Source organism: Triticum aestivum, chromosome 4D (assembly GCF_018294505.1).
Source record: "Triticum aestivum cultivar Chinese Spring chromosome 4D, IWGSC CS RefSeq v2.1, whole genome shotgun sequence".
Taxonomy (NCBI): Eukaryota; Viridiplantae; Streptophyta; class Magnoliopsida; order Poales; family Poaceae; genus Triticum; species Triticum aestivum.
In genome coordinates, this window is record NC_057805.1 from 250,558,841 (window position 1) to 250,584,603 (window position 25,763).

The window sequence follows — 25,763 nt, forward strand, 5'->3', positions numbered from 1 at the left end:
ACTACTTGTTATTTTCCTATTTTCTTAAATATTCCAAAATGGAGAAAAATTGCCAGTAGAACTGGTTTGGAGTCGGTTTACTTACCGTACCACATACCTATTCCTTTTCAGAGTCTAAAGCATTCTGGAAAGTGTCCCTTATATATTCCTCCGGAGTTACGGTTTCAATAACATTGGTTTCAACATTTATAGAATTACCTGAGATGTAATGTTTGATTCTTTGACCGTTCACCACCTTGGGATTTGTGCCTTCGAAGTTGTTGATTTTTATGGCACTGGAACGATAGACCTCCTCGATAACGCAAGAACCTTCCCATTTAGAGAGAAGTTTTCCTGCAAAAAATCTTAATCGAGAGTTGAATAGCAACACATCACCTATATTAAACTCACACTTTTGTATCCTTTTGTCATGCCATCTTTTAACTTTTTCTTTAAACAGTTTGGCATTCTCAGAGGCCTGGGTTCTCCATTCATCAAGTGAGCTAATGTCAAATAGCCTCTTCTCACCAGCAAGTTTTAAATCATAATTGAGCTCTTTAATGGCCCAATATGCCTTATGTTCCAGTTCGAGAGGTAAGTGACATGCTTTTCCATAAACCATTTTATATGGAGACATACCCATAGGATTTTTATATGCAGTTCTATAGGCCCACAATGCATCATCAAGTTTCTTGGGCCAATTCTTTCTAGATCTATGAACAGTCTTTTGCAAAATTAATTTGAGCTTTCTATCACTAAGTTCTACTTGACCACTAGACTGCGGGTGATATGGAGATGCAATTCTATGGTTGACATCATACTTAGAAAGCATTTTATGAAAAGCACCATGAATAAAATGTGAACCACCATCTGTCATTAAATATCTAGGGACTCCAAACCTCAGAAAAATAACTTCTTTAAGCATCTTAATAGAGGTGTTATGATCAACACTACTAGTTGGAATAGCTTCTACCCACTTAGTAACGTAATCAACATCAACTAAAATATGTGTATACCCATTAGAGGAAAACGGTCCCATATAATCAAAGCCCCAAACATCAAATGGTTCAATAACAAGTGAATAGTTCGTAGGCATTTCTTGACGTCTACTAATATTACCAATTCTTTGACATTCATGACAAGACAAGACAAACTTACGGCATCTTTGAAGAGAGTAGGCCAATAAAAACCGAATTGCAATACCCTATGTGCAGTTCTATCTCTAGCGTGGTCTCCTCCATAAGCCTCGGAGTGACACTTGCGTCGGATCTGTTCCTGTTCATGCTCAGGTATACAATGTCTAATAACACCATCTACTCCTTCTTTATAAAGGTGTGGGTCAACCCAAAAGTAATATCTTAAATCATAGAAGAACTTTTTCTTTTGCTGGTATGTGAAACTTGGTGGTATAAATTTAGCAACAATGTAATTAGCATAATTAGCATACCATGGAGCAGTACGAGAAGCATTTATGACAGCTACTTGTTCATCAGGAAAGCTATCATGAATAGGTAGTGGGTCATCAAGAACATTTTCTAACCTAGACAAGTTGTCTGCAACGGGGTTCTCAGCTCCCTTTCTATCTATAATATGCAAATCAAATTCTTGTAGCAAGAGAACCCATCTAATAAGTCTAGGTTTAGCATCGTTCTTTTCCATAAGATATTTAATAGTAGCATGATCAGTGTGAACAGTTACTTTAGAATCAACAATATAAGGTCTGAACTTATCACAAGCAAATACAACTGCTAAAAATTCTTTTTCAGTACTAGCATAATTTCTCTGGGCACTGTCTAGAGTTTTACTAGCATATTGGATAACATTTAATTTCTTATCAACTCTGTGTCCTAGAACAGCACTATAGCATAATCACTAGCATCACACATAATTTCAAAGGGTAAATTCCAATCAGGTGGCTGAACAATAGGTGCAGAAATCAAGGCTTTCTTAAGTATTTCAAATGCTTCTCCACAATCATCATCAAAGACAAAAGGAACATCTTTTTGTAAGAGATTAGTGAGAGGCCTAGAAATTTCAAGTCCTTAATGAACCTCCTATAAAAACCGGCATGACCAAGTAAACTTCTTATACCTTTAATGTCCTTGGGACATGGCATCTTTTCAATAACATCAACTTTAGCTTTATCAACTTCAATACCTCTTTCAGAAATTTTATGCACCAAGACAATACCTTCGTTAACCATAAAGTGAGACTTTTCCCAATTCAAGACAAGATTAGTTTCTTCACATCTCTGCAAAACTCGATCAAGGTTGCATAAGCAATCATCAAAAGAAGTTCCATATACGGAGAAATCATCCATGAAAACCTCAACAATCTTTTCACAAAAATCAGAGAATATAGCCATCATGCATCTTTGAAAGGTAGCAGGTGCATTGCATAAACCAAAAGGCATACGTCTATAAGCAAAGGTACCGAAAGGGCAAGTAAAAGTGGTCTTTTCTTGATCCTCTTTTGACACAGGTATTTTAGAGAAACTAGAATAACCATCTAGAAAGCAAAAATGTGTTTGTTTGGATAATCTTTCTAGCATTAGATCAATAAAAGGTAAATGGTGATGATCCTTTTTAGTAGCTTTATTTAATTTGCGGAAATCAATTACCATTCTATAACCTGTAATAATTCTTTGTGGGATCAATTCATCTTTATCATTAGGAACAACAATAATACCTCCCTTCTTAGGGACACAATGGACAGGACTTACCCACTGACTATCAGCAACGGGATAAATTATACCTGCCTCTAGAAGTTTAGTATTTCTTTTCTTACCACTTCTTTCATCTTAGGATTTAACCGTCGTTGGTGATCAACAACTGGTTTAGCGTCTTTCTCCAATTTTATTTTGTGCTGGCATAAAGTGGGACTAATGCCCTTAAGATCATCAAGAGTATATCCAATAGCAGCACGGTGCTTCTTCAGAGTTTTCAATAATTTCTTTTCTTCATGCTCTGAAAGGTTAGCACTAATAACAGGATATATCTTTTTCTCATCAAGATAAGCATATTTAAGAGTATCAGGTAATGGTTTAAGCTCAAACACGGGATCACCCTTGGGTGGAGGAGGATACCCTAGGATTTCAACAGGCAAGTTGTGTTTCAAAATAGGTCCCTGTTTAAAGAATAATTCATCTATTTCCCTTCTTTCATTCATAAACATATCATTTTCATGGTCGAGCAAATATTGTTCTAACGGATCATTAGGAGGCACAACAATAGAAGCAAGACCAATAATTTCATCTTTACTAGGCAATTCTTTATCATGGGGTTATCTACGAAATTTAGCAAAATTAAACTCATGAGACATATCCCCAAACCAATAGTAACAACATCCTTTTTGCAATCTATCCTAGCATGTACAGTATTCAATAAGGGTCTACTAAATATGATGGGACAAAAGTTGTGTTGTGGAGAACCAAGAACAAGAAAATCAGCAGGATATTTAACTTTCCCACACAAGACTTCAACATCTCTAACAATCCCAACTGGTGAAATAGTGTCTCTATTGGCAAGCTTAATTGTAACATCAATTTCCTCTATCTCAGCGGGTGCAATATCATGCATAATTTCTTTGTATAAGGAATGAGGTATTGCAATTGCACTAGCACCCATATCACATAAGCCATGATAGCGATGATCTCTTATTTTAACAGAAATAACAGGCATGCCTACAACAGGTCTATGTTTATATTAGTATCAGGTCTAGCAATTCTAGCAGCTTCATCGGAGAAGTAAATAACATGCCCATCAAAATTATCGGCCAAGTTATCTTTAACCATAGAAATACTAGGTTCAACTTTAATTTGCTCAGGGGGTGTAGGTGTTCTAGTGTAACTCTTACGAACCACAGTTGAAGCTTTAGCATGATCCTTTATTCTAACAGGGAAAGGTGGTTTCTCAATATAAGCAGTAGGGACAACAGGATCAACATTATAAGTGATAGTCTTTTCTTCAACTTTAATAGGTGCAACTACTTTTACTTCAATGGGAGGATTATATTTAAACCACTTCTCCTTAGGGAGATCAACATGAGTAGCAAAGGATTCACAGAAAGAAGCTACTATGTCAGAATCAAGTCCATATTTAGTGCTAAATTCACGGAAAACATCAGTATCCATAAAAGATTTAACACAATCAAACTTAGGTGTTATACCTGACTCCTTACCTTCGTCGAGATCCCAATCTTCAAAGTTGCGTTTAATTCTTTCCAATAAATCCCATTTGAATTCAATAGTCTACATCATAAAAGAACCAGTACAAGAAGTATCGAGCATGGAGCGATTATTGAGAGAAAGCCGAGCATACAATTTTTGAATAATAATTTCTCTTGAGAGCTCATGATTGGGGCATGAATATAACATTGACTTAAGCCTCCCCCAAGCTTGAGCGATGCTTTCTCCTCCGCGAGGCCAAAAATTATATATATAATTATGATCACGGTAAACAAGATGCATAGGATAAAACTTCTGATGAAATTCCAATTTCAATCGGTTGTAGTTCCATGATCCCATATCATCACATAGCCTAAAACATGTCAATGCCTTTCAATTCAAAGATAAAGGGAAGACCTTCTTCTTGACAACATCCTCGGGCATACCTGCGAGCTTAAATAATCCACAAACTTCATCCACATAGATTAGGTGCAAATCGGGGTGTAATATTCCATCACCTGTGAAAGGATTAGCTAGCAGTTTCTCTATCATACCCGAAGGAACTTCAAAGTAAACATTTTTAGTAGGTTCAGTAGGTTGAGGAGCAACTCTTTGCTCTACTGGTCAGGGTGAAGATACCCCGAACAAGCCCCTCAAAGGATTACTTTCCATAGTAACAAGTGACAGTAAATTTCAACACAATATATAAATTTTTCCTTACAAATTTCCACTTACCAAAGGCGCTTCACTCCCCGGCAACGGCGCCTGAAAAGAGTCTTGATGACCCACAAGTGTAGGGGATCTATCGTAGTCCTTTTGATAAGTAAGAGTGTCGAACCCAACGAGGAGCAGAAGGAAATGACAAGCAATTTTCAGTAAGGTATTCTCTGCAAGCACTGAAATTGTCGGTAACAGATAGTTTTGTGATAAGGTAATTTGTAACGGGTAACAAGTAATGAAAGTAAATAAGGTGCAGCAAGATGGCCCAATCCTTTTTGTAGCAAAGAACAAGCCTGGACAAACTCTTATATGAAGGAAAACGCTCCCGAGGACACATGGGAATTATCGTCAAGCTAGTTTTCATCACGCTCATATGATTCGCGTTCATTGCTTTGATAATTTGGTATGTGGGTGGACCGGTGCTTGGGTACTTCCCTTTCTTGGACAAGCATCCCACTTATGATTAACCCCTATTGCAAGCATCCGCAACTACAAAAGAAGTATTAAGGTAAACCTAACCATAGCATGAAACATATGGATCCAAATCAGCCCCTTACAAAGCAACTCATAAACTAGGGTTTAAGATTCTGTCACTCTAGCAACCTATCATCTACTTATTACTTCCCAATGCCTTCCTCCAGGCCCAAACAATGGTGAACTGTCATGTAGTCGACATTCACATAACACCACTAGAGGAGAGACAACATACACATCATCAAAATATCGAACGAATAACAAATTCACATGACTACTTATAGCAAGACTTCTCCCATGTCCTTAGGAACTAACGTAACTACTTGCAAATCATATTCATGTTCATAATCAGAGAGGTATTAATATGCATTAAGGATCTGAACATATGATCTTCCACCAATTAAACCAACTAGCATCAACTACAAGGAGTAATGAACCTAACTAGCAACCCACAAGTACCAATCTGAGGTTTTGGGACAAAGATTGGATACAAGAGATGAACTAGGGTTTGATAAGAGATGGTGCTGGTGAAGATGTTGATGGAGATTGACCCCCTCCCGATGAGAGGATCGTTGGTGATGATGATGGCGATGATTTCCCCCTCCCGAAGGGATGTTTCCCTGGCAGAACAGCTCCGCTAGAGCCCTAGATTGGTTCCACCAAGGTTCCGCCTCGTGGCGGCGGTGTTTCTTCCCGAAAGCTTGCTTATGATTTTTTCCAGGGTAAAAGACTTCATATAGTAGAAGATGGGCACCGGAGGCCTGCAAGGGGGCCCACGAGGCAGGGGGCGCGCCCAGGGGGTAGGGAGCGCCCCCACCCTCGTGGCCAGGGTGTGGGCCCCCTCTGGTTGATTCTTTCTCCAGTATTTTTTATATAGTCCAAAACGTGCCTCCGTGAAGTTTCCGGACTTTTGGAGTTGTGCAGAATAGGTCTCTAATATTTGCTCCTTTCCCAGCCCAGAATTCCAGCTGTCGGCATTTTCCCCCTTCATGTAAAGCTTGTAAAATAAGAGAGAAAAGGCATAAGTATTGTGACATAATGTGTAGTAACAGCCCATAATGCAATAAATATCGATATAAAAGCATGATGCAAAATGGACGTATTAGCGGGGCGCCACCATCACGGGAGGGCTGGTCAGGTATCTCTTGAGGTCTTGAAACGCTTGGTCAGCCTCCGGGGTCCACTCGAACGGGCCCTTCTTCTTCATTAGCTTGATGAATGGTAGTGCACGCTCTCCCAGCTTGGAGATGAAGCGCCCCATCGAGGTCACGCAGCTGGGAAGCTTCTGCATCTCCTTGAGAGTTTGTGGTGGGCTCATGTCTTCTATCGCCTTGACCTTCTCCGGGTTAGCCTCGATCCCCCTGTGGGACACAAGGAAGCCCAGTAGCTTGCCGGAGGGGACACCAAACACGCACTTCTCTAGGTTGAGCCGCAAGTCCACCTGGCGGAGGCTCGCGAAGGTCTCCTCCAGGTTTTGAATCAAAGTTCTCTCCTCCTGAGACTTTACCACAATGTTGTCGACATAGGCTTCTACGTTCCTCCCGAGCTGCTCACCCAGAGCGATGTGCATCAGCCGTTGGAAGGTCGCGCCTGCGTTGCGCAACCCGAACGACATGCAAGGGTAGCAGTACACCCCGCACGGGGTCAGGAAGGTCGTCTTCTCCACATCCTCTACTGCCATCTTAATCTGGTGATAGCCTGAAAACGCATCCAGGAAGCATAGCAGGTCACACTCGGGGGTGGAGTCAACAATCTGGTCGATGCGCGGAAGCGGGAACGGGTCTTGGGGGCAGGCCTTGTTGAGGTTGGTGAAGTAGGCACACATGCGCTCCTTCCCGCCATTCTTTGGCACGACGACGGGGTTCGCCAGCCACTCGGAGTACCGAACCTCGCGAATGACACCTGCTGCCTCCAGCTTGTGAGTTTCCTGGACGATGAAGGACTGCTTCTCCGTGGATTGTTGCCGCGCCTTCTGCTTCACAGGGCGCACATTGGGGCACACCCTCAAGTGATGCTCGTTCACCCCTCTCGGGACCCCTACCAGCTGTTTGGATTCCCAGGCGAATACTTCCTTGTTTGCGCGCAAGAACTTCACCACTGCCTCCTCTTGATCCGGGTCGAGGTTGGTGCCTATGGTGAAGGTGGCTCCTGAGGACCCATCTTCCTTGACCGGCATCTGTTTGGTTTCGGCCCGATCTTGAGTGAACAACTACTTCTTCTTAGTTGGCGCGACCTCCTTAACCTCGGAGGTGGCCTTGTCGGCCGGTCGCGCTGCCGTGGCAGTTTTGAGGGCAAGCTTGAGCACCACTGGAGCCTCCTTGGTATTTCCAACTACGGTGAGGACGTCCTTGCTCCCGGGCATCTTCATGAGGTTGTAGGCCGGATGAGTCGCCGCCATAAACTGAGCCAGAGCCGGGTACCCGAGGATGGCGTTGTACGGGAGGCCAATGCGGGCGATGTCGAAGTCGATCAGCTCGGTGCGGTAGTTGTCGCGGGTTCCAAAGGTCACGGGAAGACAGATCTGCCCCAGGGGGCTGGCGGAGCCGTCGCCGACCCCGGCGAAGGGCTTGTTGGGGCGGAGCCGCTTGAGCGGTACGTGAAGAAGGCTAAAAGCTTCCATAGAGAGCATGTTGAGGCTGATGCCGCCATCGATGAGGGTCTTAGTGACAGCTACACTGCAGATAGTGGGCGTGCAAATCATCGGAAGCACACCCAAGCCGAAGGTGGTGACAGGGTGATCCCCCGAGTCAAAGTTCAGGTCGGCCTTGGGCGCCGCCCAACCCGGGGGAGCTCCCTGCCGCACGGAAGCGGCGCCAATCTGCCGAAAGAACGACTTGGTTTGACGGTCTGAGGGTGGCGGTTGCAAGCCGCCGAGGAGGGTCACGACGGTGAGGTGCGCCAGCCCTGCGAACCGTGCAGCAAAGAGGCCGCGCAGCTCCTCCAAAGATGCCACCGCAGATCCTGGGAGGTTGAGCAACCAGGCGCGCGGTGCTCCAGGTAGGGCCATGGGAAGCCAGTTGGCCATGACCTTGTCGTCGACCCCAGCCTTCAGGACGGACTCTTCATAAGCCAGCAGGAAGGCCGACGGGTCCGCTGCACCGTCGTAGCGTGGCGGCATCTCCGGCTTGAACTTGGGCGGCCACTGCACCCACCGCAAGGTGGGGGCAAGGGCTCTGAGCGCCCTGTCCCCGCCATGGGCATCAGTCATCCCAGCCGGAAGGGCAACGCCGGCCATGGGGGCATGGCGTGGTGGTGGCGGAGCGTGGATCGACGGAAGGAAAGCTTCAGCGCACCCCTACGTGGTGCGCCAAATGTCAGATTTCGGGTTCCGGCAAAACCCTTGAGGTTCAAACACTGGGGTGTGCACAAAGATCTCTCCTCCTCTAGCTCACGCCCTCACCGCGATCAAAGCTCAGCGCGTCAAACTCACAGAACAAGAGACACAAGGTTTATACTGGTTCGGGCCACCGATGTGGTGTAATACCCTACTCCAGTCTGGTGTGGTGGATTGCCTCTTGGGCTGTTGATGAGCATTCTGGTTCGGGAACTGGGCCATTACTCCAGTCATAAACTGATGATTCACCTCAAACTACTGCATCATTGCGGCAATATAAGGTGGAGGTGGAGGATGGTCAGCCATCCTGCTAAGAACATCAGGGAGTAGTTTAACAAGGGGTGGAGCAGGTGTATGGAGTCATTTATGATGTAACTTGAACAATGAGCAAAGGCGCAGTATGTACAAAACAATAGTCATTAAAGACATACATATACATATATAGAGCCATTTACATGTTGTTTGTATGAGTTCAGACAAGAGAATCATCCTAGACATACAAGGCGGCACGCGGGCACGCGATGGAAGGATACAACAACGAGACATAGCAAAGGCTACATCCACGTCGGAGAAAACCACTAGAGCGAGGAATCTGCAGGGGACGACGCAAGGTCCCTCGATAAAAGGATCCTGCAGCTCGTGAACAATGTGAAACAGATCCTGGCTCCCAATTCAAGAAAGGCGTAATACAAATCTCCGGATGGATGTGATCACGAGAACCTAGGATAGAGTTAGCAAAAACATTTAACCCGAATAGAACAGAGATCAGAGTCCCAGAGTATGGACGAGGAATAAAAGATCCTAATACCACCCAATTGGCGACGAGGGCCCGTAAGCCACACAGCCATGTTAGTAAATCAGTTTTTCAAAGACTAGACTTAACTTCGCCCAACGAGTTGGAAAGGGGGATCCTACAGGCAGTCGGCTCTGATACCAACTTGTGACGCCCCCGATTCGACCGTACACTAATCATACATGCAAATGTGTACGACCAAGATCAGGGACTCACGGGAAGATATCACAACACAACTCTAGACACAAACTAAAATAATACAAGCTTCATATTACAAGCCAGGGGCCTCGAGGGCTCGAATACAAGCTCGATACACAAGAGTCAGCGGAAGCAACAATATCTGAGTACAAACATAAGTTAGACAAGACTACCTTAACAAGGAAAACACAAACATCAAAGATCGAAGAGGCAAGGCCTCCTGCCTGGGACCTCCTAACTACTCCTGGTCATCGGCGGTCTCCATGTAGTAGTATCCATCGGGGGTGGCATCTGGCTCCAGTGATCCACCATCTGGTTGCAACAACCAGAATGAAGAAAGAAGGTGGGAAAAGGGGGAGCAAAGCAACCGTGAGTACTCATCCAAAGTACTCACAAGCAGTATGCATTGGTATCAAATGGAAGGGTTGTATCAGTGGACTGAACTGCAGAATGCCAGAATAGAGGGGAAGGCCTAGCCTATCGAAGGATAGCATCTTCAAGCAGCTCGAAGCATCTTGCAGCATGTGGAAGAGTATAGAATAGTAGTTTATAATTATCAAACATGTTGTAACATTAATGCCGAGAGATCCCTCCTCGACTCCCTGCGAGAAAGGAATCTCGGAGCCACATATCCATCACATATCTCAAGTATCCATTTCTAGTTATATAAGATCAGGATACAAGTCTGAACGTCCATTACCGTGGACACGGTATCCGAATATATGTCTTCCCTGCAGGGGTGCACCACGTTACCCAACACGCTCGATCACTCTGGCTGGACACACCTTTCTGGGGTCAATGCCTGGCCTCGGAAGATCAACACGTCGTAGCCCTACCTAGGCTCAGCAGAGAGGTCCCCGCCCATTGCACTCCGGGTCGTTGCGAGCAGGGTGGACCAGGCTCCACCACTACAGGATGGTGCCCGCCCAGCCGTGCCGCAATGCTGAACTGGACGTCTGACAAAGCTTTGGCTGATACTGCGACGTTGAGGCCCATATCTATTCTCGCCTGGTGGTTCGTGCGTAAAGGACAGAGGCCAACGCAGAACAAATACCCAAACCTGTTAGTGCATTGGGGTCTCGCGGAGATGAGCATAGACTCACGATAATGTGACCGCGTCGCCCCGTCTCATGGACTTACGGCAAGGGCCCAGACTGCCCGGCCGTGCCACGTAGAAAACTCGTGGGTGCTCTACGCGCCCGCCCGAGTTTCACATCAACTCACGGGTACCCCTCGGGGCCGACCCAACTTCAACAATGGTCTCAAGTAAAGTCAAGGTAACTGTGTGTTCAAACATCAAGGGGAAAACCCGAGGAATCACCCCCGATGGATTCCACTCAATGTAATCATCAAGGTGAATGTAAGAGGGACCACCCTCGAGGTTCACACTTGAGGTGTTGCACGACAGAGCCATATCGGGAATGGTGAAAGAGGAAATCACCCTCGATGACCACGACCGAATAGCTACACTCTAGAATTATCATCAGGAGAGCGTTATGAGGGATCACCCTCGGCCCTCGATAGTAGACCACAACATGTCCCTAGTGAGCCTCTATTTGGCTAGCTCATTGATCAATAGATGGTTATGGTTTCTTGACCATGGACATTGGATGTCATTGATAACAGGATCACATCATTAGGAGAATGGTGTGATGGACATGACCCAATCCTAAGCATAGCACAAGATCGTGTAGTTCGTTTGCTAGAGCTTTTGTAATGTCAAGTATCATTTCCTTAGACCATGAGATTGTGAAACTCCCGTATACCGTAGGAATGCTTTGGGTGTATCAAACATCACAACATAACTGGGTGACTATAAAGGTGCACTACAGGTATCTCCGAAAGTATCTGTTTGGTTGGCATGAATCAAGACTGGGATTTGTTACTCCGTATAACGAAGAGGTGTCTCTGAGCCCACTCCGTAATGCATCATCATCATGAGCTCGATGTGACTAAGGAGCTAGTCACGAGATCATGTGTTACGAAACGAGTAAAGAGACTTGCCGGTAACGATCTTGGACGAGGTATGGGGATACCGGCGATCGAATATCAGGAAAGTAACATACCCATGGGCAAAGGGAATTGTATACGGGATTGATTGAATCCCCGACATCGTGGTTCATCTGATGAGATCTTCGTGGAACATGTGGGAGCCAATATGGGTATCCAGGTCCCACAATTGGTTATTGTCGAAGAGGCATCTCAATCATGTCTGCATGGTTCACGAACTCTTATGGTCTACACACTTAAGGTTCGGTGACGCTAGAGTTGTAATGGGAATTGTATGAGTGACGGTGTCCTGGACTAGGGGGTAGTCACCACATCGTCTCCCGACCAGCTGGATCGGGCTGAGGACCCCCATGGCGGTTCACTCATACAAGACTTGGCGCACAAGACAGGGACTCTCCTAAACCCTAGGCCTCTGGTGTGTTATATAAACCGAGGCCAGGCTAGTCAGTAGAAAACATCTAATATTCATTAGAACAATCTCGTGGTAGATACATGTACTCTGTACTAAACCCCATATGAATACAATCAAAAGCAGGACGTAGGGTTTTACCTCCATCAAGAGGGCCCAAACCTGGGTAAAATCCCGTGTCCATGTTACCATCGCTCCAAGACGCCTAGCTTAGGACCCCTACTATGAGATATGCCGAATATAGAACCGACATTGGTGCTTTCATTGAGAGCCCGCTGGCTGTAGACGCACTGCGATGGGAATTCGGATCGTCTTCAGAGCGATCTATGCATCGGAGCCGAGCTTTGTTGTCGATCTCGGCTTCCTCGTCGCCAGCTCGACTGGTCAGCTCGGCTGAACCGATGACCGCGCACCATGTTAGATCATCAAGATCAGGCGCATAGTTTCATCATCATCAACTCAAATCTCAACCGAGATCATGGAAAAGTCGTCCATGGAGCCCGGGGGCTCAACCTCAACATTGCCCTTGTGTGATCGCATAGTTTTTTCTGCACAGCGGACTTGTTTCCGCTACCACCGCCTCCTCGGGTGTCGATTTGACGAACCCTTTGGTTGATTTGTACGGAAATGAGTATACAACAACCCTGTAACATTTCGTCATGTTTCGATGGAGGAATCTCCGGCGATCTACGTTATACCGGAGCCCTGTCGAATCTGGAGGAGAATCTAGATGAGTTTGGGGCGAGGACCCCAGTGTCTAGCTCGGATTTCCTTTGGAAGATCCAACCGTTCATCTGCTGCGGAATTCCTATATCTACCACCCCTAAACATTTGAGCTCGATCCAATGTGTCACACCCCGAATTTTGTAACAGGTCATTTGCATTAATAAAGCATGAAAATTTGGACCAACAAAAACTTTTGCATTATTTGGCTTTTATTTTGGAGTTGGTTTTCTCGGTGTGGTTTTCCAAGTGCTCTCTAAAGTCAACTACTCCACCTTATATACTTCATCTCCCTGCCCCCAAACTTCTACCCAATGATCATGCCATGTGTATAGTGCAATATAGTATTTTCATACAAAAATAATTTGGCCAAATAGTATTTTCAAAAATTAGTTTTCCAAAAACTCCTTAATTGAGTTTTGCGCTACAAGTACTTGACTTGGGGTATGAAAAATATTTCAAATAGTATATTTGAAACCTATTAGATATACGACTCCCATAAAACACAATAATATAATTTTAGAAGTAATTTCCCTATTTTATTTAAAGGCTTTTTCTTTAGGCCAGAGCCTTGGGGTATGAAGAAGCAACTGGAAGAGCAGTTGAGGAAGGAATTTATCCGCCCTAGTGCCTCCCCTTGGGGATCACCTGTTCTGTTTGTGGCATAGAAGGATGGTACTATCTGCTTATGCATTGACTATCGTTCCCTCCATGAAGTTACAATCAAGAACAAGTATCCACTTCCCAAGATTGAAGATCTGTTTGATCAACTCAATGGGGCCAAGGTGTTCTCCAAGATCGACCTCAGATCTGGGTACTACCAGCTGAAAATCAGACCCCAAGATATTCCGAAGACGGCATTTGTAACCAGAGACGACCTGTATGAGTGCACGGTCATGTCCTATGGATTGACCAATGCCCCAGCTTACTTCATGTATCTCATGAATAAGGTCTTCATGTAATATTTGGACAAGTTCCTTGTCGTCTTCATTGATGACATTCTTGTCTTCTCGAAGACGGAAGAAGAGCACGAGCAACACTTGAGGATGGTCCTAGACAAGCTTCGAGAGCACCAACTGTATGCCAAGTTCAGCAAGTGCAAATTTTGGCTGCATGAGGTTGGATTCTTGGGTCATATATTGACTGCCGAAGGATTGTCAGTGGATCCCACCAAGATCCAAGCCGTGACTGAATGGAAAACCACGAGCAATGTCAAAGAAGTCAGAAGCTTCCTCGGACTCGCGGGATATTACCGCATGTTCGTTGAAGGATTCTCAAGCATTGCCCGACCCATGACCCAGCTCTTGAAGTAGGACAAAAAGTTTGAATGGACGCCAAAGTGCGAAGAAAGCTTCCAGGAACTGAAGAAGAGATTGACCACTGCCCCAGTTCTGGCCACACCAAATATACACAAGGAATTTGTGATATATTGTGATGCGTCGAGAGCCGGGCTTGGAGGTGTTCTTATGCAAGAAGGCAGAGTCGTTGCATATCTATCCAGAGAGCTACGTCCTCATGAAGAGAACTATGCTGCTCATGATCTTGAGTTAGCAGCAGTGGTTCATGCCCTGAAGACATGGCGACTCTACCTCCTAGGGAAGCGGTGTGAGATATACATGGATCACAAAAGTCTGAAGTATATCTTCACTCAAAAAGAATTGAACATGAGGCAGAGAAGATGGCTAGAGTTGATTAAGGATTATGACCTCAGTGTTCAATACCACCCTGGGAAGGCTAATGTGGTAGCAGAGGCCTTAAGCAGAAAGGCTTGTTCCTTGAATGCTATGATTAGGGAAAGGCTACCCGCCTTGTATGAAGAACTTGAAAGCTTCGGGTTGGAACTGGTTGTACCAGGATTCTTGGCCAACCTCGAAGTCAGGCCTACCTTGATGGATGATATTAAGGAAACACAGAAAGGACACGTAAGCATGGAAGGCATCAAGAAGAATATGAAGCAAGGCCCCAGGATTCTCAGAAGATGAGCAAGGAATTGTGTGGTTTGGGAATCGCATTTGCGTACCCAAGAAGGTTGAGCTCAAGAATTTGATCTTGCAAGAAGCTCATGAAACCCCGTATTCCATCCACCCCGGAGGAACCAAGATTTATCAAGACCTGAAGGAAAGATTCTGGTGGCATGGCATGAAGAGAGAGATAGCTACTTTCGTCGCTAAGTGTGACATATGCCAGAGAGTCAAAGCTGAACATCAGCGACCCGCTAGATTGTTACAACCTCTCAAGGTGCCTGAATGGAAGTGGGACAAAGTCGGGATGGACTTCATCACCGGATTACCCAGGTCAAGCAAGGGACATGACTCCATATGGGTCATTGTTGACCATTTGACCAAGGTGGCCCACTTCATTCCTGTCAAGACGACCTACAAGGGGAACCAGTTAGCCAGTCTCTACATCAACCGAATCGTAAGCCTTCATGGTGTTCCCAAGGAGATTGTGTCGGATAGAGGAACCCAATTTACCTCAAGGTTCTGGAAGAAGTTCCAAGAGGCCATGGGGACCAAGTTGTCCTTCACCACTGCTTTCCATCCATAGACCAGAGGTCAGACGGAACGAGTGAATCAGATACTCGAAGACATGCTCCGAGCCTTTGTCTTAGCATATGGAGATAAGTGGGAAGATTGCCTACCCTTCACCGAGTTCTCCTACAACAACAGCTACCAGTCCAGTCTTCAGATGGCACCGTTTGAGGTGCTATATGGACGGAAGTGCCGCACTCCCCTCAATTGGTCCGAGACTGGAGAAGGACTAGTCTTTGGGCCCGATATCCTCCTTGGAGCAGAAGAGCAAGTCCAACTTGTCAGAGAGCGTTTGAAGACTGCCAAGTCAAGACAGAAGAGCTACGCTGACTCACGTCGTCGAGACATGACCTTCCAAGTTGGAGACCATGTCTATCTCTGGGTCACGCCTCTCAAGGGAACCCATCGCTTCCATGTCAAAGGAAAGCTCGCACCAAGATACATCGGCCCCTTCAGGATCACTGAATGGCGAGGAGAAGTGGCTTACCAGTTGGAACTGCCACCTGAACTATCCAATCTGCACAACGTATTCCACGTGTCACAACTCCGGAAGTGTCTCCAAGTTCCAGACAAACCTGATCTTTACAAGGACGTCGATCACCAAGCCATTGACCTTCAGCCTAATTAGACCTACCGTGAGAGGCCCATCTGCATTTTGGACGGGGCTGAACGACGCACTCGAAGCCGCACCATCAAGTACTTCAATGTCAAGTGGAGCAACCACACTGAAGCAGAAGCAACGTGGGAACGTGAAGACTACCTTAGATCCGAGTCTCCGGATCTCTTTTAAAGCCTAGTTTAGGAATCTCGGGGACGAGATTCTTGTAAGGGGGGTAGGTCTGTCACACCCTGCATTTTGTAACATGTCAGTTGCATTAATAAAGCATGAAAATTGGGACCAACAAAAACTTTTGCATTATTTGGCTTTTATTTTGGAGTTGGTTTTCTCGGTGTGGTTTTCCAAGTGCTCTCTAAAGTCAACTACTCCACCTTATATACTTCATCTCCCTGCCCCCAAACTTCTGCCCAATGATCATGCCATGTGTATAGTGCAATATAGTATTTTCTTACAAAAATAATTTGGCCAAATAGTATTTTCAAAAATTAGTTTTCCAAAAACCCCTGAATTGAGGTTTGCACTACAAGTACTTGACTTGGGGTATGAAAAATATTTTAAAGAGGATATTTGAAACCTATTAGATATAGGACCCCCATAAAACACAAAAATATAATTTTAAAAGTAATTTTCCTATTTTATTTAAAGGCTTTTTCTTTAGTCTAGAAATGGTCTTTAATAGGTTAAAATTATTTAAAAGCTTCAAAAATATTTGGCAAAAATCAGGGAAACTCAGTGGACATATATGTTCCTTATATAAGAGTTTCAACACATGGTCATGTTTAAAATACTGGACAAAACCTCCCAAAACCATTTCTGACCATTTCAAGGATTTGAAATATTTCTACAGGAAATATTTTCATAAAAATCCAAGGAAAATCCAGCAAGTCAGAAATGCGTATTGTGATCACCTTGCAAAGCCTCATCTCAATTAAGGTCAGTTTGGTTCACCAAAATGCCCCAAAACTCTCTCTGACCAGAATCAAATTTGAACAACTTTGTACTACCAACTTTCTCTCCTTGACCCCAACTTTTGAGATCATGTTCACACGACTAAAGGAGGCCACTACACTAAGTGGTGCATCAAGGACAAGTGATTTGCTCAACTAGATATGCACAAGTTCATTTCTGCCAATTTGTAGGGTTTACAAAAGTTGCATTGGCAACTTTGCCCAGATGAGCTCAAAATTGGTGGAAGGCCCTAATTATATGTGACATTTAACCCTGTGAAGTCTCATGACAAAAGTAAATCATCTACTTGCCCAAACCAGCATCAAACACCTTCTGCCACTTTACCAAAATCCCATTTTTAGCCTCTTCCACTAATCTCCGTAGGCTCAACTTTCTACCACGACCCCTCCTAGCCCCCCTCTAGCACTTGTGTGCTTTTCTGCCCGAGGAAGCAATGATGAAGGGGGGAGAACCCCATTTTCTTCTCTGGACAGTGGATTCCTCTCTCTCTCTCTCTCTCTCTCTCTCAGCCTCCTTCTCTCCCCTCAGCTTTCCAGAGCATCCAAGGCTCTCCCCAGCTTTTGCCCACGCCCCCTAAAGCTGCCAGACGCAAGTGGACGCGCGCGGACGCGGGAAAGCCGCGGATGCCGGCCAAAGTCGCGCTCTGGAGCGCCTGGCAGGGCACCCGACCGTTGACGCCGCGTCCCCCGACCACCTCGAGCCTCCCCCGCGCGCCAGTCGATGCCCCTCGACGTTCGCTCCACGCCAGCAGGCCGCCCACTTGCTCCTGTGCCCTCCTCTCTCTCCTGCAGCTCGCGCCAGAGCGCCGCCCCCTTCGGCCAATGCTCGCACGGCCCCTGTGGCCCGCCCGCAGCTCATCCCGCTCCTCCTATCTCTCCCTGGCACCCTAGACCACTCCCACGAGCACCCCCGAGCCCTTCATTCCCTCTCTAACGGCCACCCGAGACGATCGCGCGGGCACCCGTAGGCCGCGCCTATGGTGGACCTCGGCTAGCCTATATAAGGTGACCCCGAGCCTCTCTCTCACTCCCTGTCACTCCCCCACACTCCTAGTCAACCTACCCACCACCCATTTGTCTCCAGAGCCGCTCGGGCTCGAGATCGAGCTCGAGCTCCGCCGCCTCGGCTCGTCGGCGTTCGCGTGGTACAGGCCTCCTCCACCCCATTCTCTCTCGATCTGGAACCGCGCGGCATCACTGACCCTTCCCCTCTCTTCCCCCACTCTTTTTGCAGCCGGAAATGGCCGAAACCACCGACGCCCGAAGCACCTCCCCACGTGACCTCGTCGCTGGCGAACCAGGCTGATCCGGCGACCACCTCCACCACCACCCGAACGGCGACATCTCCTTGAGTCCAATGGTGCCACCCGCTCGACCTGCCGTGCCCTGTAGCGTCGCCGGTGAGCTCGCCGACCCCTCTGGTCGCGAGGTTGTAGATGACAGGCGGGCCCCGCCTGTCATCCTCACCTCTCCCTCGCCCCTCTCTCTCTCGCTGACGCCCGGGCCCCGCCCGTCAGGTTTGAAAACCTGGCGCGCGCGCGCCGGCTCGCCTGGGCTAGACCCCCTTCGGGCCTGCTGCGCTGTGGCCTTTCTGGCCCAATGGCATAGTACCCTCTTGCTTTTTCTTTTCTATGGAAACTTGCAAAAATTCCACAGGATTAAATAAATATCCAAATGCAATAATTCCAGCTCCTAAATTCTTGTAAAAATCTCACCTATTAAATGGTGTAACTTTCATACATGCCCAACCAACTTTTTTGTGCTGTTCAAATTTAAATTCAAATTTGAGCAATTAAATCCTTGTTTGAAAATCCATTGCTCTGTCCCTATAGCTCCAAATCCAAAATAAGAATTTTCCCCTTCTTAGTTTTAACCCTAGTATTTAACAAAAATGAGTTGACATTTTTGTGAGCACTTTGCTTTTTTTGTTTTATTATTGCCTTATTTTTCTCGTTGTTATTTTGCGACGATAGATTGCGTTGCTGACGAAGGAGTTGGACCAAAAGACTTTGAAGACCCAGACGACTTTGCTGAGCCAGGCAAGCAGCCCTTTGACCATATCTATGAAATCCTTTTTATGCATGACATATAGCACCATATTGTTGTTGCAACGGAATCATGATGAGGTGGTAACCACTTTGATGGTTTGCCTCTGTTACTTACTCGTTGATACTTGCATTGTGCAAAATCCTACCTTCTTATGAGTGTTATGCCTGTGGGAGTAGCTAGGATGCTAAGTAGAGCTACGCAAAAAGGGGATGGGTAGATGCATGGTGATGGAAGCAAGATTGTTTTCAAAAACTTAGATTGTTTTCAAAAACTTATCGAAAACCCCATCGGGTGCCACTTATGCTCGAGGGAGATAATGAGTTGGGTAATCACTTGATGACAAAGTGGTGTATCGAGGCAAGTGTGTGTGTTGTTTTCAAAACGGATTGGTTTATGTTGCGACCGTTATTCCAACCTTACATGCGCAACCACTCTACCCTTATATGGGAAAGCGCATTATTGATTACCTAGGTCGATACTAGCTTGGAGCGTGCATTACTAGTGATGGAAGAGTCGTTGTTGCGCTCTCTCGGGACGGGATCGTGCCAGGTAGGGCGGCCATGACTGTTTTTACAGGGCACCGGACACACCATTGGTACCCCGTGCTTGTGGTATGTGATGAATATGGGAGCATGGCTCCAAAATCTTAAGATGAGAAATGTTGGGCATGGGGGTTGCTATCAATCGAGTGGACTCTATGTTAGTGTCGTCTAGGGAAAGATAGTGATCGGGTGCTTACCCCGAGTACTTGAGGTACCGCGGGTCGTGGATGACACAGAAGTTCCCCGGATCTTGTGGGTAAAGTGTGCAACCTCTGCAGAGTGTAAAACTATTCGAATAGCCGTGTCCACGGTCAAGGACAGTTGGGTAACCGCTCTTGGGCTTCGTCCACTTGTTACGAACCAGTGTGTGTGTTTGGATAAGTGGGAAGAACCTCTTGGGTCAAGTCAAAGGACTTGACATCATTGAGTTGGGTTGAAGCCCACTCCATTTATGTTGATATCTGTAACCAGACCCTATGGTTACTTCAATTCATATGATGCATGTTTTACCAGTTGTTGACATCGCACAATAAAATTGGCTTTCTGCAAAAAATTACCTATGTCATGCAATGTTGTATCTTAAGCTAAAACATGGGTTGCTTGCGAGTACATTCAAAGTACTCGTTGGCTTGCCACTGGTTATTTAATTGGCCAGGAATGGAAGAGGAGGAGTTCGAAGAAGAGTTCTTTGGAGACAAACATGCGAACTAGGACGTTTCCCAGTCAAAATGCCTGTAGGGTTAAGGCAGATGGCATGGGTTCTACTTATCGACGAAGATTTCCGCTGCTTAAGTTTATTTGGTACTCAGCCCTTGTGGCTTTATCTATGTAAGACTTGACCATAATGGTTATAATTTGTGTAAGACGGTATGTATGGATGTAAGACTCTTGTTATTAAGCTTCTATGTGTCAGTGAGCATTGATCTCTGGGATCACTATACACGTGCATTCGGTGATCATGACTTATGAGTCGGGGTCCCCACAGAGCTGGTATCAGAGCCATCCTGACTGTAGGAAGCCTTAGTTAGCATGGACGTTAGTTAGAGTGAGACTATCTACAAAATTACCTATATACCTACGTTTTCTAAAAATATCCCCAACATGGGTCATATTTCCTCTATTGACCCTTCCCCTTCCACTTTTGTAGATGGCCGTCGTACCCGAGGACTTCCTGACCACTGGATTTCCCATGCTTCGTGAGGACAGCCTCAAGAAGTGCAAGTTCACTCGAGCCCCCACCTTGTCCTATCACGAGCACTGGATCAACAGCACCAAGAAGGAGTATCACGTGGAGGTAGTCGTGAGGGCGAACGACTCTCCGACAAGCTGGTTCTTTGAAGGACCCCAGATGGCAACCCTGCTTCTCGCCGTTGAGACTGCTGCACTCAAGGCGCTGACTCGCCTTCGGGATCTTCTGCTAGAGATGGCAAGTGAGCCAACCACTCGTTACCTGCCTTATCGGAAGGAGGGTGATGACGAGAGCAGAGCACCACCTCCACCCATGGACGAGGGACTTCCCCTCTATTTCCAGACCTACTTCAGCTTGTGTGCTGACAGCCTGGCACAACACTTGGCCTCAGAGTCGATGGAGCTTCGGAGGGAACTCCATGAGACCAAGGAACTCCTCCGCCTAGCTCAGGCAAAGGCGGACATGATCAAGAAGGATGGTGCACCCCCTGGGCAGCCCGTTGTCACCTATCGAGGCGGGCGACCCCCGCAGGTTACGCATGACAAGGGATCATCACAGCCATGCCGTATGACGGCGAAGGACTATCACGACCTCTTCACGATGCCACCAGCGAAGCAGCACCGTGTTCAGCTCCTCCACTCCCCCACTCCCTCAAGTGACGAAGAAACTGAGACGGATGAAGATGAGGAGGAAGACCCAGAGTAGCCAGAATACGCGACCGAGCATTCCACCACTTAGACACCGTCCAGGACTAGGATAGGCCAGTCTGTAACCCTTAAGGTAGGATAGGTCGTGTACCCCTTATGCGAAGTCGAGTCCATGTAATGGTTCAAATGAAACCATGTTGTGTTGTGTTTGCTTTCAACTTGTTTTAATGGAAGTTGTACTTTCCCTTTCGGGAACTTCTAAACGACTACATCACCCATTTGGTTTTAATGCATGAGTTTGGCCCTTCCGGCCTTTGCTTAACTTAAAATTGTGTCACACCTACCCCCTTACCAGACACCCAATCTACCTTGTATCCCTCATTTTATCCCAATCATGAGATCTTGACTGCTCCAACAGGATGCCTGTTGTAACCCGTACTGGTACCTCTACCCAGCAGCAAGAAGCCGGAGGATCCACCCAAGGAGAAGCCAGCCAGAACCAAACCCAAGGATAAGCTCCACCACCACCACCTCCCCCGAACATGGACATGGCTCAGCTTCTCCAAGCCTTCCGAGAGGAGCGCCAAGCCAACACTGCAGCCCTCCAGATGATTGCTCAAGCTGTCACCAACAACCGCCAGGAGGCGGGGAATGGCAATGGACGTTCCACGTTGGCAGAGTTCAAGAAACACGCCAAACCCACCTTCATCGAGACTGCTGAACCCCTGGATGCATACGACTGGGTCCACACCATTGAGGATCTGTCGGAACTAGTCGGCTGCACTGAGGACCGTGAGAAGGTGGCCTATGCTGCTCACTGTCTCGAGGGAACTGCCAGAGCTTGGTGGGATGGATTCAAGGTCATGCATGCTGGGAAAACATCACTTGGAATGACTTCAAGGTAGAATTCCGCAAGGCCCACATTCCTTCCGGAATTATGGCCATCAAGAAGCGTGAGTTCCGAGCCTTAAAGCAAGGAAGTAGCGCTGTCAAGGAGTACATGCAGAAGTTCAGTGTTCTGTCAAGGTATGCTCCTGAAGATGTCAGCACTGATGCTGCCAAAAGAGAGTGCTTCATGGAAGGCCTTAACCAGACTCTGCAGTACTCGCTTGTTGTGTGTGACTTCCCAACCTTTCCGATCTGGTGAACAAGGCACTCATGCTTGAGGACAAGCGACGTGCTTTGGATGATACCCGTAAGCGTAATATGATCAGCAAGGGTAGCTCTAGCAACCAGAAGCCTCACCCGTGGCAGCCAGCCCCGGTCAAGCCAACCTATCAGCAGCCAAGAGCCCCTGCACCCCGCACCGACTATCAGCCTCAATAGTACGCCAACCCCAGGCCAGCTTACAACAACCCCAATAACAATGCCGACAAGAGCAACAACTCCAATCAAGTCACTTGTTTTGGATGTGGTCAGCCAGGACACTACATCAAGTATTGCCCCAACAAGAAGCCCGATGCCCCGCGCCCCAATGCGCAGAACCCAGGACAAGGCCGCGGAATGCCACCAAGGAACCAGGCTCCCCGCAGCCCGCCCAACAATGGCAAGGGTCGGGTGAATCATGTCACTGCAGATGAAGCCTAGGAAGACCCGGACGTCGTGCTGGGTACGTTCCTTGATAACTCAGCACCTGCAACTGTCTTGTTTGATTCTGGAGCCACGCATTCATTTGTCACCCAAGAGTTTTCATTAAAAAGTGGCATGACCCCTACACCCCTGAATAACCCTATGGTGGTATAAACCCCCGGAGCAGAGATGAGAGCCAAGGTAGGCTGTAAGGGAGTCAGAATCATCATTAACGGGGTAGACTTCCTAGGAGACCTTATCGTCTTAAGATCACAAGGCTTGGACGTGATCTTAGGAATGAATTGGCTCATTAAGCGCCAAGGCTTGTTAGATTGTGCCAACCGGACAGTCGCTGTGACCAATGACCAAGGAGTCAATGTTAAATTTACCTCCAACTCCTCTTTTGCCCAAGTCACCCAAGTCAATTGTCTAACTGAAATTGGGTTGGAGCAAGTGCCGGTAGTATGCGAATACCCCGATGTCTTTCCTGATGAGCTACCGGGAATGCCTCCTGACCGAGGCATTGAGTTCATCATCGAGCTCATGCCCGGAGCAAGACCCATCTATAAGAAGCCTTATAGAATGGGATCGGAAGAGTTAGCAGAGTTGAAGAAGCAACTTGAAGAGCAGTTGAGGAAGGGATTTATCCGCCCTAGTGCCTCCCCTTGGGGATAACCTGTTCTGTTTGTGGCAAAGAAGGACGGTACTATCCACTTATGCATTGACTATCGTCCCCTCAATGAAGTTACAATCAAGAACAAGTATCCACTTCCCAAGATTGAAGATATGTTTGATCAACTCAATGGGGCCAAGTTTTTTCCAAGATCGACCTCAGATCTGGGTACTGCCAGCTGAAAATCAGACCCCAAGATATTCCGAAGACGGCATTTGTAACCAGATACGGCCTATATGAGTGCATGGTCATGTCCTTTGGATGGAACAATGCCCCAGCTTACTTCATGTATCTCATGAATAAGGTATTCATGGAATATTTGGACAAGTTTGTTGTCGTCTTCATTGATGACATTCTTGTCTTCTCGAAGACGGAAGAAGAGCACGAGCAACACTTGAGGATGGTCCTAGACAAGCTTCGAGAGCACCAACTGTACGCCAAGTTCAGCAAGTGCGAATTTTGGCTGCATGAGGTTGGATTCTTGGGTCATAAATTGACTGCCGAAGGATTGTCAGTGGATCCCACAAGATCCAAGCCGTGACTGAATGGCAAACCACGAGCAATGTGAAGGAAGTCAGAAGCTTCCTCGGACTCGCGGGATATTACCGCAAGTTCGTTGAAGGATTCTCAAGCATTCCCCGACCCATGACCCAGCTCTTGAAGAAGGACAAAAAGTTTGAATGGACGCCAAAGTGCGAACAAAGCTTCCAGGAACTGAAGAAGAGATTGACCACTGCCCCAGTTCTGGCCACACCAGATATACACAAGGAATTTGTGATATATTGTGATGTCTCCAGAGCCGGGCTTGGAGGTGTTCTTATGCAAGAAGGCAGAGTCGTTGCATCTCTATCCAAACAGCTACGTCCTCATGAAGAGAACTATGCTACTCATGATCTTGAGTTAGTAGGAGTGGTTCATGCCCTGAAGACATGGCGACGTTACCTCCTAGGGAAGCGGTGTGAGATATACACGGATCACAAAAGTCTGAAGTATATCTTCACTCCGAAAGAATTGAACATGAGGCAGAGAAGATGGCTAGAGTTGATTAAGGATTATGACCTCAGTGTTCAATACCACCATGGGAAGGCTAATGTGGTAGCAGATGCCTTAAGCAGAAAGGCTCGTTCCTTGAACGCTATGATTAGGGAAATGCTAGCCACCTTGTATGAAGAACTTGAAAGCTTCAGGTTGGAACTGGTCGTACCAAGATTCTTGGCCAACCTCGAAGTCAGGCCTACCTTGATGGATGATATAAAGGAAACACAGAAAGGACACGTAAGCATCGAAGGAATCAAGAAGAAGATCAAGCTAGGCAAGGCCCCAGGATTCTCAAAAGATGAGCAGGGAATTGTGTGGTTTGGGAATCGCATTTGCGTACCCAATAAGGTTGAGCTCAAGAATTTGATCTTGCAAGAAGCTCATGAAACCCCATATTCCATCCACCCCGGAGGAACCAAGATGTATCAAGACCTGAAGGAAAGATTCTGGTGGCATGGCATGAAGAGAGATAGCTACTTTCGTCGCTAAGTGTGACGTATGCCAGAGAGTCAAAGCTGAACATCAGTGTCCCGCTGGATTGTTACAACCTCTCAAGGTTCCTGAATGGAAGTGGGACAAAGTCGGGATGGACTTCATCACCGGATTACCCAGGTCAAGCAAGGTACATGACTCCATATGGGTCATTGTTGACCATTTGACCAAGGTGGCCCACTCCATTCCTGTCAAGACGACCTACAAGGGGAACCAGTTAGCCAGTCTCTACATCAACCGAATCGTAAGCCTTCATGGTGTTCCCAAGTAGATTGTGTCGGATAGAGGAACCCAATTGTGGCACCCAAGTTTTTATTTGGATTTTTTTTTCTGAAAAGATTTTATTTGACTTGAGGGGAGTGATTTAAATTTTTTTTTTCAAGAGAACTCTCCCTCTCATATATTTTCTTTATGGCAAAAATTTTATTTGGATTCACCCAAGATCTGCCTTTGACCTTGGGAGTTCTTGCTCTTCATTTGGACTCAAGACAAAATGTTTTTTTTTCATTTGGGAAAAGAACTTTTGAAAACCTTTTTCTGAATTTGCACTATGGCTTTTGGAAGGTACTTTGCCACTTTCAACTATTCCTTCTTGCCATGGCATAAGTGCAAATCCTCTCTCCTAAACACTCCCTCACCTC